This window comes from Thermobia domestica, chromosome 5 (genome assembly GCF_964235325.1).
Source record: "Thermobia domestica chromosome 5, izTheDome1.hap1.1, whole genome shotgun sequence".
Classification (NCBI taxonomy): domain Eukaryota; kingdom Metazoa; phylum Arthropoda; class Insecta; order Zygentoma; family Lepismatidae; genus Thermobia; species Thermobia domestica.
The window spans coordinates 27,862,843-27,877,992 of NC_137458.1; the positions used below are offsets into that span (position 1 = coordinate 27,862,843).

The following is a 15,150-nucleotide window of genomic DNA, read 5'->3' on the forward strand; positions in this document are numbered from 1 at the left end:
GTCAGAAAATTAACTTTGAGAGTTTCTATAAATTAGTGTCTGGACAATTAGAGTCCACAGTAATAGAAAATCCAAATAGTATAGTGCGTAAACCAGGATTCCGTATCTTTAGCTGTACTGAGACTAAGACACACCGTGAGGTCAATAAAAAACGTAAACATGTTGACGATAATGAGGTGACTGACGATATACACATAGGAAAGCGTGTAACTGTACCTTACGGTTATAGGCCCACGAACGAGTAAAAGTGAGTTGTGTGAATGGGTTTTTCTTTTTTCCTTTTTAACTTCTTCTTTCCCGTGGAAAGTCGTTAATTATTTATTTTCACTGAAAAGCTTTAATATTTATTTTTGTTCGATCGCTTCATTAGAAGCTCGTTGTTAAATGTGTGTATGTGTGAGTGTATATAAAGTAAAAGCTCTATTGTATGCATTTCAATTGAGTACAGCATGTTAAAGTTTCAACATCCCTCTACTATTTTAATTGCGGGCCCATCAAGGGCAGAGAAAACATGTTTTGTAAATCGATTACATAAGAAACGTGATCAAATGTTTAGTATAAAATTTAATGATATTGTGTGGTGTTATGGCGCAGTAATACCAAACTTGGACGCACATGCAAAAATACGTTTTGTAGAAGGGATACCTGACATGAATAATTTTGAAATTAAAGAAAATTCATTATTAATACTTGATTATTTAATGTCAGAAACTAATGGTGATGTTGCTAATTTATTTACAAAGTATGCACATCATAAAAGTTGTCTGTAATATTTACTATTCAAAATTTATTTCCAAAAGGAAAACAAGCACGTGATAGTAGTTTAAATGCATATTATATTATAGTATTTAAAAATCCGCGTGATAAATTACAAATACAACATTTAGCAAGGCAAATTATGCCTCGATATAGTAAGGAAATCGTGAATGTATTCGAGGAGGTAACACATGAGCCTCACACTTATTTATTATTTGACTAAACCCAAAACCAAACGATGCATTGCGAATACGTACAAATATTTTTTCCGAATGAAACCATGCATGCATACGCTAACATAAAAGACATGCATACAGAAATTTTTATTTAGTCGACATCAAGATGTTGAAGGTGAAACAACACTACAACACGCTCCGTGCTCTGTGTAAATGCAAGAATACAAAACGCAAACAAATTTTACAAAATGCTTCAGGGGATTTAATAAGAACAATTTCTCAAGCAGCTAGAAACACAAGAAAAGGAAACATCACTTTAAATTCACGCCAGAAGCAACGATTACGTAGACATAAAAGGACCTTGCGCTTTATCTCAGCAACGTACAGCATTAAAGAAAAAGAAGTTGTTACTACAAAAAGGTGGTGCGCTTCTACCATTAATTTTGGGGCCACTTCTAGCAGCAGTAGGCAGTAGTATTTTTAGTCGATAATCATGTCAGAATTACGTAAAATGATTCCTAAAAATGCATTACATGAAATTCGATTAAATCTTAAATCTATAGATTCACATCAATCACGTTTAGATGAAGAAATGAATAATATTTTAAATCGTCATGATCTTAGTGTACAACAAAAATGAAAATTATATCAGCAAGCTTTACATCTTTATTTACAATATACATCGTCTTCTGCACATAAGCCTATTACATTACGTGTTATACAGGATGAACAAGAAGAAAAATTATCTGCTTTGCAACATGATAACAATACTTCTATTTTACCATTTGCATCAGACATTTTAAAATCAGTACCGAAAACACTACGTAAGAAAACAGATCTATTATTAAAGCAGTTGACAAATTCTGATAAAATTCAGTGGGATGTCTGGTATAGTACGTATCCAAGGAAAAACAATACCTGGTTCAAATATTATAGATTTACTAAATTATGGGTCCGATACTATTTTTAATAACAATAAATTATTTGCCTCTAAATAATAATACGAAATCAATTCTATACGCGGATGACACTACCCTACTTAACATAAATACAAGCTTTCAAGAAGTGTATATAGAAGCTCAAGCTGCATTAAGAGAGGCAGCGACCTGGTTTAAAAGAAATGGTTTTGTGCTAAATCAAGATAAAACAAAAAAAGTAACCCTTAGTCTCAATCACTGTAACGATAGAAGAAACTATGATGTATCTGATGTTAAATTTCTTGGTATACGTATACACAGCCAACTGACCTGAGAACAACATGTCAAATATGTATGTACAAAGCTCTCCCGAGTGCTCTTTCTGTTAAGAAAATTGAAAGATACAATTCCCTATGAGTATCTGACGAAATCATATTTTGCATTTTTTCACAGCATAATTGGATATTGGATTTTGCTTTGGGGCAACAGTAGCCAAGCACATGATGTTCTAGTTTTGCAAAGGAAAGCTATCAGGATTATTGTTGGAACACATAATAAAGAACACTGTAAACCACTATTTATCAGGCTTAAGATAATGACAGTAGTTAATGTATATATTTATCAAGTGCTACTTTACACTAAGCAAAACCTCGCAAATATGACACTCAGGGATGAAGTACATACATATAATACTAGATTGTGTAAGAAAATTGATATACCCTTCACTAGATTATCGAAGATCAAAAATAGTTATTTAGTTATAGGACCAAAGCTGTTTAATAAACAAACATCCTCCATACAACAGCTGCCATTTAAGGTCTATAAGAAAAAGTTATATGATTGGTTAGTAACGAATCCATTTTACTCGATTCAAGAGTTTAGTGAATGTCAAGACGTTATGTCCTAATTTGCAGCGGCACTTTATTTCAAATATTAGTAGGTTGTTCATATAAAATTAACCAATAACTGATTGTTTGTATGCAATGATTATTTTTTTATATATTTGTATCTATATGTATATCTCAATCGGACGTTGTCTATTGCCTGTAAAGCTCAATGACAATACAATACTCTATTCTATTCTATTCTTGTTCTCTCCGTTCTCCATCTTACTTAATTCATCATACTCTCTCTCCGTCCTACCTCCCATTTTCTTCTCCGTAACAAACTTCACATCTGTATATTCCCCAACGCTTATATCTTCGAAAATGCACTACTACACTTGTAACTGTGGTCTCGATACTTGCTCCATCAATCATCTAATTTTCTCTTGTCCTCGCTACCAGCAATATCGCCAGCCCTTTCTCGCCATTCTCACAAATATCAAGGTCCGGGTCCATTGAATTTCGAATCGTTAATTTTCACCTTATCTCCACCTCTTCTTAATGCCTATTAGGCATTTATTCCGAAGTTGGGCGTTCGCTTTCGCCACGTTTTTTCGCTGTCATCTCCTTTCCACATTTTCTGCAATTTGTTAATAGGTTCATTATTCCGTGCTCTTCACAAACTTTTAAAAGATTTTGCTCGTTATCAACGTATTGCTTCACAAATGTTAAAAATGTTAGTTCATTGCCCTTGTACATTCGCCATGTTCATAACATAAATGCTCGTTACTTTCCCACAATGCAACTGTTTGGTTACCTTGCATCACGTAGTTCCCTCCGCTCGCCGTATAGTCTCATGTTTATAACCGCTTATATATAACAAATAAACAGATTTTTCGAGACCCTTATATATTATTAAGCACACAAACGACCAAATTATCCATATCTTTCCTGTAAATTTTAAAAAGTTTGCTGGAAACGAACGCCCAAATTTGGAACTTAACCCGCCTATTATCTCTATTTACAAAGTTCTACATTATTTCGCATTTTAGATATAACTCATTGTTCCATGTTTTTCTTTTGAAAATATCGACCAAAATTGCAAGGAAAGTTAAGTGACAAGTTCCCGAAGATGAAGAAAAAGAAGAAGAAGGATTGACTAAGACATAGAAAGTAAGCGTAGTGAGCAGTGATGCCAATTGAAGGGAAATTTCCCTTGACGCAGGGAAATTTTAAATAAATTTTGAAGAAAAAGGAAAAAGGAAAATTGCTTGTAATCTCTCAATATTGCAGGGAAATTTGAACCTCTCTTCAATCATTTATAGATTGAATGTATTTACGTATCTGATTAATCTAATTAAAATTCAGTATAAATTCAACATCCTATTTGTTCCAAACATAATCCGTTGCACATGTTTCACATAAATTCTTACAAGTTATCTTGCTTTGCATTCGTTAATATTTATCAACATTACACATCGATCAACATATTCAGTTAAATTCGAAACATTACAACAATGCTTATTTAAAATCTTTTATCAAAATTAATCTTCCCATTGTTGAATATCCTTTTAATAAAAATAATGATGTGAATACATACTTATCGCGTACTTAGAAAGAAGATTCATCATGTAGAAGGCATTATGACGTTATTAATTTCAATTTGCTTTACAACTTATGTTTGGTTTATTGTACGATGTTTTTGAATTAAATGCAATATAAAAAGATGAAATACTTATCAATGAAATTATCATTCCAACTATTATAACAGTTTGGTTTGGAAAAATGATATGAAATCTTTAAGTTTTACGTCCCACGGATATGCCGGTTAGGCTAAAGGAGACGCTGATGATGAGAAATGAGTGAAATGAAGAAAGTGGGAGGAAACGGGAGTACCCTGAGAAAACCCACGAGCACGGTGTTTGTCAACCACAAAGTCCACACGGCGCGAGCTGGGATCGAACCAAGGACCCCAAGCACCGGAAGTTTGGTTTGGATTCGTGTTCGGGACGTGTCGTGAATGTAAATATGTTTATATGGGCGAATACTGGGTCATTAGTGTATGCGTGTTAGTGTAAGTTTACAAATTTTCTGGTGACTGTGCGCACAGAATTATACATTCTTAAGAATTCCGCATCTCTAAACTTTGATTTAGTTTGTATTGTGCTTACGAACATTCCTCGTGTACAGCCAAAGACAGCAGCAGCTAGAGTTTTCTTTGTAACTGTTCATATTCGTTTCAATAAATATTGGAGTGCTGTTCTTAAGTAAGTACATAACAAATATATACTTAATATTTTCCTTGTACCTTAGGTTACATTAATATTAAAATCTATCATGAATAAAAATTAAATTTACATAATATTTTATTTTATATTTTTTTTGATTTATTTAGGTTGTCCGTCGTGACCAAGGTATTTATAGGATTTTTTCTCAGTCACACCAGGCAAATGGAGAGATTGCACCTTTAACAAAGGTCCTGACCTACACCTTTCTATATCCTTTCCCCTCCTCTATCGCGACGCATTAGATAGGTAAACAACGAATCAAGTTGAAATTCTGCATAAGCTCAAAGGAAGGCTGTCAGGTATCTGCTTGAATGTGGTTATAAGATTGGGGTGAGGGGGTGGAATCAAAAACGATTAAAAATACGTTTACTAAATACAGTACTTGAACGGTTTGGATGAAGGGAAATTTTGTCCGGAAAAGGGAAATTCTAAAACGTGTGAAGGGAAAACGGCTCTGAAGCAATTGGCATCACTGGTAGTGAGGGCAGTTATGGAAACCGCTAGCGCGTGGAGAATATAGTTTTAATTTCAAAATATTTTTATGAAGCATAGATGAAACAATTTTACATCTGTGAGCTATATGATGTATCTCTGAGCACTTATTTTTTTCAACAGTTATTGTTTTTATAGAAGAGAATATACCAACGTGAGTTCATAAAATTTTAAATTCCCAATAAGCAACTTTACAAGGACCGCTTCTGCAGGTATAATCACTCAGAAACAAACAAAAAGAAACTATTAGGTTTAAAATGGGTCAAAACTTCCCTAACCGTAAGCTAACTCGTTCCTACCCCATCACTAATTATCTCTATGTTACACGATGCGAGGCTGAAACGTGATTGTCCTCCAGAATTTATCGCTCTCATCACAAAATCCGAACATAGCATAGATATATATCACGAGATCCACCAGAGATAATAGGGTGAAGTTTTACTGTAGGAATCCACAGATTCTGAAGTGTACAGAAAATTTATGCAAGTCTTAAATTTACCCATTTTATGTGGAGAAGAGAACCCAACCGATCTCTACGGGGCTTCTAGCATGTTCCTATTATTACATATACTATGGGTGCGTATAGTAAAATTGCACGAAGACTTGTTTACAAGATAAATTCTTTCATGGTTTGTATAGAGAAAAAAACATACAATTAAAAACAAACCAATTTGTGCTAAGTGACCACCAAACGGCAAGAAAACCGTGTATGTGATTCAGGCAGTGCGAATCTAGTGCTCGAATGTGAGTCCTGAGATCAGACTAGTAAGTGCATAACGTGGAAAAGTTTCCTTCTGCGGTCCCCTCTTTCCTACAGTCAATCACTCCCAAACTTCAAAAATCACAAGCAAGTAATTTCTTGCTGGTAGTTTTGTTGTACAGTATTCAAAATTTGACCAAAACTATTGATACGTGTGAACTACCGCTGCAGGAAAAAGATGGTCGGCTAAATTCCTTTTCCCAAATTTATAGATATGACATTATAGTGATGGGTAAATTCCCGGCAAGATATTTTTCGGGAATATTCCCTGGAAGATTACCAAAAATGGGAATTTATCCGGGAATTTATGTTCAATCAGAAAGAAAATTGCATTCTATTACTATATTATGATTTCAAAGTTGAATTAATTTTTATATCACAGCATATTGTTACTGTTGTCCACAGAGGATTCTTTAAAATGTATATTCTGAACGGTACAATGTTACTTTATTAACACTTTATTGTATTTAGAAAGTACGCATAAATATATATTTATTTACAATATGTTCTATCAATTAAATATGTGTGAAAAAATTATATAGAAACAGTTTAAATTTATATGTGAGTGGATTTGCTCAACTTGACTGTATTACTGATATTATAAACGCATTAAATTTATAAATGTTATAAACTAATTAGATTGGGTAAATGCTAGCAGATACATGTCTCACCAATTTATCACCATTTGCGCATAGGTATTTATGTTCACAAAATTTGCAAGATACTTACTTGTCTTTATATTTTAGCACGTAACATTGCCATACACGTCCTATCATTCTACCTATTTCTCGAAATTCCATAAGCTAATTCACATGTAAAAGAAGTCCAAGTACCTCTTGAAATTCGAGTCAGAGAGAGGAGAGAGACCAACGTCTATTACTAAAGGTGGTTCAGGGTTTATTAACAGTACTTCATCTGTATTTCTACATAATTCTAAATTACTTTACAAAATGGTTCCTTCTCATCATTTGTAAATTAGTACTTTGCTAATTTTGGCTGTTCTTTAGCATTGGGGGCCAGCTTTTGCACCTACTATTTTGCGATATTCTATTCCGATGCGTTTGTTTTATAGTTTCATACGTTAAATTACGATACCAACATTAAATTCAGACGGCATTGCAGAGCGAGCTTAGCGAATGAAGGCGGATTAGAACCCCGCATAACACGTTGTTTTCTATCTTCGTTACCACCAATTCACTTTCTTTTCTCACATAAATCACTTCCACTTATCTTTACGGTTTGTATAAATCTTCTACTGCCCTAAAAAAAATGTGTTCGATACTTTCTTGACTACTTGAACATCACTATCAACTCATTTCTTCCGTAAATGATCCTACTTTTTGCTAGGATCAAAATTGGATCAAAATGGACCAAAAAAAATATATTATTTGTTATATAAAGCAGAGTCAAAGAATTTTAAATTTTTTTCCTTCCAAATTGTTTAAAACCTAGAATTAAATCATAATATATTAAAATAAAGTAATAAGTCATATGGTTCTTATAATTTGGAAGATAAAATAAAGAAATGGAAATAAATTCCTTCCGGGGAATTTATAGGTCAGGGAAAAAAAACGGGAATATTCCCATTTTTAAATTCCTTCCCACCGGGAATATTCCCACTGCCCATCACTATGACATTATCAGATATATTTTCTCGACATTTTTGTTCTAAGACGTGATACACATCGCTATCAGGTAAGAACATCTACATAACAGTAATGAGGTTTTTCGCTTCATCTAGTAATGAAATTACGATCTATGAAATCCAGGGTATAATTTAAGATTCCTAACTTCGTGCAAGTAGGAAGGAGAACAAAAATTTTGGTTTCAAACACGTCTTTATATGAGAGTAGTCTCAGTATGTTTTGTATTCAGTGGTAGTTTTTCTTTCGAGAATTAGTTGTAGCAGTGATGAGTTGCGAAGATTTCTGATTGAGATTGAAAGAAATATTGCGGAAGCACCTGTAACCGTACTTCAGTCCGATCGGAAGAATCGTCCGGGGGAAATTTGTACCCCGGGAGGAGCCATTCAGTGCCATAGAAAAAGAAACTTTAGAAGATTATCTGGTGACTATGATATAAAGTAGTAGAAGACACGGCTTAAGTTTAGAGTTGCCCCTCCAGTTTCCAATCTACAAAAATGCAGTTGAAACATTAAAAATTGGGTAAATGTATGGCAGACGGAGTCAGAAGTATTTTTAAATACAAAATTTACAGCAGAAGTGGAAAATGCAAGTACTTAGACCTAACATAAATTAACCAACTCTAACCTAACCTAAACTAGAAACAGGCGAAATTGTAGTTTTTTTTTTTTTTTTTTTTTTTGATATTGTGCTGAATCCTTACTAATATAATCTAACATAAAGTAACCTAAACTAACCTAATATTTGTTAGAAAAAATAGCTGAATTCTTTCTGCTAAACATTGTCCAAAAATTGTTAGGTTAGGCTAGGTTATGTGAGGTTAGCTAGGTTATGTTAGATTAGGTTAGTTTAAGGTAGGTTTGGTTAATTTAGGTTGGGTTACGTTACGTGGTAAGACTTTAGTTAGACTAGAACAGTGACTGGAACAGGTTCTTATATAAGCTTCAAGTATCATTTAAATTCAATAATCCATGCTTCTCATGAAAATCTAATAGATTTTCTTTATTATTCTTATATAATTCTGTAAAACTCAATGCGGAAATATATTCAACGCACCGATTCTTCATCCTATACGACTACCATGCTGTTCAGTCATCAAAATCTTCCGCGTCTTGCAAATAGTACCCACTTCTACATATCTTTTTTCGTATAAAGCATAATTTTACTGGCGAACTTTGACACTTAAACATCACATAAGAACACCAAATCATCATTTCTTACCCCATTTCTCCTGTAAATTTCCCTAATTTTTATAAAAAACGGAGGGGTAACTCTAAACTTAACCCGAAGTCAGGCCTGACTTAAAGCAATATTTTAAAACGAGAAAGATAATATAAGATGGTTTGTTTGTAAGGTACAGAAAATCGTGTACGTTTACTTTAGGCGCACTACTTGAAATAATTGTTGAAAACATAAAATTGTTCCACCAATTTCCTTCTTATTGTCCCCTGAAGGATTAGCGATTGCCAACATGAAAATATGTCACTAGGCCTAGATAATATTCAATGGGGCCACCAATAGTGATAGTTGAAAAATTAACATTATTTTACGATTTGCGTATAACTGCAGCTTCTGGATTTATAACATAACAACTACCGTGTAGAAAATCGCCAACCTGTGCTAAACGGCAACTAAAAAGCGCAAATTGTATCTAAACGAATCAAGCAGGGCTACGCGAAAAGGGAGCAGGCATGTCAGTGTAGATGGTTATAAGCGTAAGAACAGTTAGTAAAAAGAAGTGGGTTAAATATATGTTTCTATAGTACTTGGAATGGTTTCATACTAGTAACGCTACACTTCTAAAGATAGAATACAGCTTCTGTACACTGTACAGAAATACACCGTTGGTGGAAAGTAGCATCTAATTTAGCCGTTTTTCATAGGCATTTACTTAGTTTATCCGCCGCAAAGTACTTGTAATGATTACGGTAGTACCCCTACGTTTCTAAACCTAAAATACAGCTGTATTAAATTTTGGCGCATACTGAAATTTGTTCCTAAAAATATATCCTTTTATGCCTTCCTATGCAAAGTATTCAATTTTACCTCTAAATCTTCCAAGATGTGCTCGAAAACTATACCGCAGCGAAAAAATGAACTTTTTCTGTGTCCTAGAACAAGCAAATCTCTACAAAATATTACAGTACGTCTTGAAAATGTTATCCATTTTGAAGTGGAAAATTTGCATTGCATTGCTGTCGTGTTTCATTTAACAAATATAACTAAAATATCTTCTACTATATTACTAAATATAGTAGAACATATTTTAGTTTTGGCGTTTTCTGTACTCATACAACACTGATCGTACGTTGAGTATTGGTAAATTTATTTAAAGGAAAAGAGAAAAAACAAATCAAAAACCTACCTCGATAAAATGTAATAATGTAAAAGACAATTATAATGATATTGATGAAAGAAAATATAGGCCTATAGCCCAGCAAATTTATGCCAGAAATGGGGTGGATATGAAACAAATTCATAATTAGCTGAAATTTGCAGAATTAGCTCCTAGAGATGTGTTGAACAAATCGTGAGAAGTTTCCTAATTTTCAATCTCCGCTTCCATCCAAAATGGCGGATCAAAGATGGCCGCCAAGCTCTGTACGTGCCAAGAGATGTTTTCATTCATATCTCAGTTAAAAAACATTACTATTCGATTTCGTAAAACCTTGTGTACTTTACAAGAATGACTTTTGTGATTTAAACCTAGATTTATTGAATGAAAGAATTGTATCTATTAGGTGTAAGACGAGTATAGATTGATATTTAAGGTGAAAATGCGAATTTCTTTTCTGGTTTACAACTTAATATTAATCTGTTTAGACTTATAACTTTGAAACAATTTTCGATTCGTGAGAAGTGATCTGAAAGTTCTTCGTATTTTTGTTTTTACACGAGAGGTTGGAAAATGAAACTCGGGAGAAAAATGGCTGACTTATTTGATTCTTAGTAAAATGGTCATGGTGACCTCAAAGTTGAACTTTTTGTGTACAATTAGGTACGTGATAGATAACTGTGAATGTTTCTACGTTACTTTCCAAATGACAATTCTTATTGAAGTGGCTTCCTAAACAACATAAAGTAAGTAAATTCTATAAATATTACAACCTCTTCCCACCCACTTTGCAGTTACGTCAGTTTACGTGTATCTATCAATTCTAGTGAAACAGGCGCCATTATGTAGTTGTTCAAGAAGCGCTCCGCGATAATCAAAATTTTAGGTGGTTTCGAAGCACTCTGTGGGCCTGCAATGTAGGAATATCATCTGTGAATGTTTCGTGTATATTCCAGTGAAAATTGCAAGTTTGAACAAACTGTGACTGAACAATAAGCAAAAATTTATTTTAATTTCTTATAACATTGGTTGTAAGCAGTGCACAATTATGATTTTATACTGAAGTGAAACTTGGGCGATAAATTGTAGTGTATTTTAATACTTATAGTGCACGAGCCAGGGAATAACCTGCCAAAAAATTGTTGTTTAGTTTGGTGTGTTTCACTTGGTAATGTCTTACCTAGTCACTATTGGGCACCTAATGACAGGCAGTAAAATCGAAGAGCTGTGTCTGTGTGTGTTTGTTTGTTTGGAGGGCGAGGGGGGGTTGTATTCGAATAATACAGTTGGGAAAAATGTCGAATTGTCATGCTTATTCGAAAGCACTAAGGGTTCATTTTCTGATATTCATTATTCTGTGTGATACTTCCTGTACATTCTCTAAAAGAGTTTAATGAAGAAAGCAAAAACGTTATTTGAGACACTTTTCATGATCTCATGGCTACAAATACAAAAACTATTGAAGATCTTCAAAGGAACATCAACATCAAACAACTACTAGACATTATTGAAAAGGCTGTAGAAAATGGAGACTTCTCGATAACTGCTAGATTGTGATTACGGTATATGGAACAGGTCTAACTTATCCTTCTCTACATTTAAGCAGATCGAGATAGAGATTCGATTGGAGATCGAATTAGAGGAACTACATTTGTATTGTATTAGATCAATGATGCCTTATTTTCACCCAGCAGGTTCACATTCTTAAATCAAATGTGCCCATTTATATGTACAGTAAGTGGAAGAGTTGAATGAATATATGGACAACGCTGAATTCATAAAATTTTACAATTTGAAGAAAAGATAAAGTATTGAGTGGAGATCGCCCGACATAATAATAGAACAGTGTCTGATGAAATCCATGAAAGTAGGTGGGGGAGTAACACAAGATCGAAAAGTGGGTGATTCTACTTTATCAAGATGGGTTTCCTCATGCTCTTAAACAGGAAAGTATCAGAAGTTTTGGAGGACTTGTGGAAAACGTTCTGCATCCTGAAAACGCTGAATATCGGCCAATTAGACAGCCACAAGATGACTCTGATCTGACAAAGCTATCCTATTGGCTACGCTTCACAGTCTTTTCAACAATTGTCCTAAGCAGTTACTGACAATTATAGCTACCGGGTTGGTTGCTGATGATAAAACGAATTGTGACAGTGCAAAAGAAGTTGCTGAAAAACTACTATCCTCTATTGCAGAAGATCCCTTTGAAAAAGGTAAACTTCAGAGGAAAAACAGAGCTATGAAAATATCTGTCACGAGCAATGCATTGATGATCAGAAATGAAAGTGTAGTATTATATCAGCATCAGTTGTTTATCAGGATTACTGCTGTGCTAAAGTCAAATGAAAATTTACGAGGTTATCTCAAATATGAACTAGCTGCTCAACCACCGTCGCTCTTTGATGATGTTTCCTTGAGGAAGAATGCAAAATCAGCTTTAGCAGCTATTATTGAATCAGTTCAGCCACGGGTTAAGGCTCCATCAACCTACTCGTCCATTGTAGGGAGAGGATTTATTCGGCACGCATTGGCTTAGAATGAGATATATGCCCGAAATATGTTAGATTTGTGCAGAGACGTTTCTCTCCATGTGAGGGAGTGGTTTATGATGGATATACCTGCGCTTTGTCAACTAAAATTGTGGAAAGGCAAAGAAGGGTGATGTCAAAAATGTTTGTAACTATTGCCTGTGACGAAAACATAGTGGCAAAGACTAAACAAGCTATTCATTTGCGAAATTCCTAGAACAAATCAAGGCCAATTCAATGATGATGGGCTATTTCCAGTCTGAAAGAATAATTGTGATGCAATCGGATCAGGATGCAAATACACTAATCTGTTCAACTGCAATAAATGAAAGTCAAATCACTTGCAGTAATAGGTACTAATACAAATGTGCTTACAATTCTAATCGCACGAGGTATTTTGGAATATTATTGTACCTCTTCAAAACTTACTCAACTATGACATAACCAAAACACAAATAGTTTGGGCCGATGAAGGACATCTTTCTCTTCCTGCACACAGCCACTGGATGTGACACTACGTCCGCTAAATACAGAAACGGGAATCTACAGCTTTCAAGTTGATGAAGCAAAATGACGAATTGCGTTTTTTATTTCAGAATTCAACATTCCTCAACCTGATCCCTCAAAGGTAATTGAAATTGGAGAAACATTTCTAAAGCATGTGCTTGGGAGACCCAGGTTAGATTCGCGGTGCGAGCTCATGTGGTTCGGTTTCCACGGTAATCAAAAGGTCCCGTCTCACGTAGCCTCGCTGCTGAAATGGGCGTTAAACTCAAAACCAACTCATGTCTGATCCAGAAAGTGCATCAGCGTCACAACATTCACTTCGGATTTATCTTCATGTCCAGCAGTGGCTAGGGAACAACGTTAATCCTACTGAATGGGAATGTCTCATGATGGTAGATTGAACTCAGTGTCTTCAACCCTTCTCGCAGCTTCAGAAGAAACTTCTAGAACTAATATCTTGTGACTGCAAAATAACATCAAGAATGGACTATGACGAATCATACCGATGCAAAAGGCAGACATTCAGTGTTACAAGTCTTGTACCTCGTGGTTATAAGAGACCTTTAAGAATTCAGCTCTTTCCTCTTACGGTTTCGATGACAGCGATAGTGATGTTAAATAACTGGCCAATATTTTTCGTGTATAAGCTGTAGAAAAGCCCTACAAGAAACATTTAATAACATTTTTCTTGATTTATCAATGTATCCAAATGAAAAGTGCAGCTAAAACTTAACAGCGCAAAAATGCCCCTCGACATAAAAGAATTTAATACGTACATACAGGGAATTGTTTTATTGGTCATTTTATGGTATACATTGAAGTAGTAATTCTTGTAGAATATATAGTTTTTTTTTTTTCATAATTGAAATGTGTTTAACTTAGATTTTGTGGCGGTATTTTAGTTACTGCACACTGATGCATTCCGCTACTTTACTATTAAAATGTAGGCGGGTGGGTGAGTGATAATACAGTGCTTCTGTTCCGGTACCTAGTTTGACTTCAGTGGTTAGGAACATTACCGTCATAATACCATTGCACTATTGTTTTCTTTGCGGGTTCGCCAGCTACACCCCGCTCGGATCCACCATGCAATAGTAACGTCTGTATTGCATACCGGACCCGCGCACAGATACACCTAGTGACACTCACAAAGTTAACCTGTCACTACCAACCTACTTAATCCAGAATTCGGAGACCAGAGTGTGCTGGTGTAACCAAGTGTAAGCGCACAATGTTAAGCACTATTTACAAAGTTAACACTACGTATTTAATTACACTTATGAACGGAACTTGGAGTAACTAGTTTACTTAAAACGCTTCATTTTCATGCATACAGGAAATCAAAGAAACAAGAAGATATCATGTATATCTAGAAATTTATATATATATATAATTCAATTAGACATCGTTAAACACTTGTAGTAATTATTTGTATTCTAATCGTACGATTTTATATTTAACTAAGGCCCTATGGAACTCGCGATTCACGTTCACGTAAGCATTTTCTTAGTGAGAAAACCCCTTTAAGTTCTGACTTATCTGTATGAGAAAGTTTGTTCCATCCTCTTCTCACCAGGTTGCATCGTTCCAAATATCTTCTCTTTTTTAAGACATTTCCCTTTAGATATAATTTTCTTATTTTAACTTATTAATAATTTTTTTTATTCACAAATTTCGTGATACGTGGCACTAAGTAATTTCCGAAGTTGTACGTACTACATCATCTTGTCGAGTGAATGCACTGTTGCCAGTGCCTTCTTACCAAGGTGCTCCCAGCCACCAACACAACACAATGGATACCGTAATAGTTAAAAAATGCTATGAAGCACTGTGGTTAAAAATGCAGAGGAAGTAAATTTTATAACCATATTTGTAGAAGCGAAAGGATTTTCTACGTCACAAAGACGCATACATACATATA

At 34.5% G+C, this 15,150-nt stretch overlaps 1 protein-coding gene across 5 annotated transcripts in view; it reads left to right on the top strand.

Moving 5' to 3' along the window:
- Nucleotides 1–5,415: 5,415 nt before the first annotated feature.
- LOC145685812 (uncharacterized) overlaps nt 5,416–15,150 on the top strand; it is a 37,540-nt gene continuing 27,805 nt past the window's right edge. For 2 of the 5 annotated variants that reach the window (XM_081758377.1, XM_081758382.1), the window contains exon 1: nt 5,416–5,665. The gene's annotated coding sequence lies outside the window, so the exon portion shown is untranslated. Of the gene's footprint in view, nt 5,666–7,827; nt 7,909–8,007; nt 8,281–15,150 lie in introns of those variants that run through there. The other 3 variants (XM_081758378.1, XM_081758379.1, XM_081758380.1) reach the window with 3 other exon arrangements.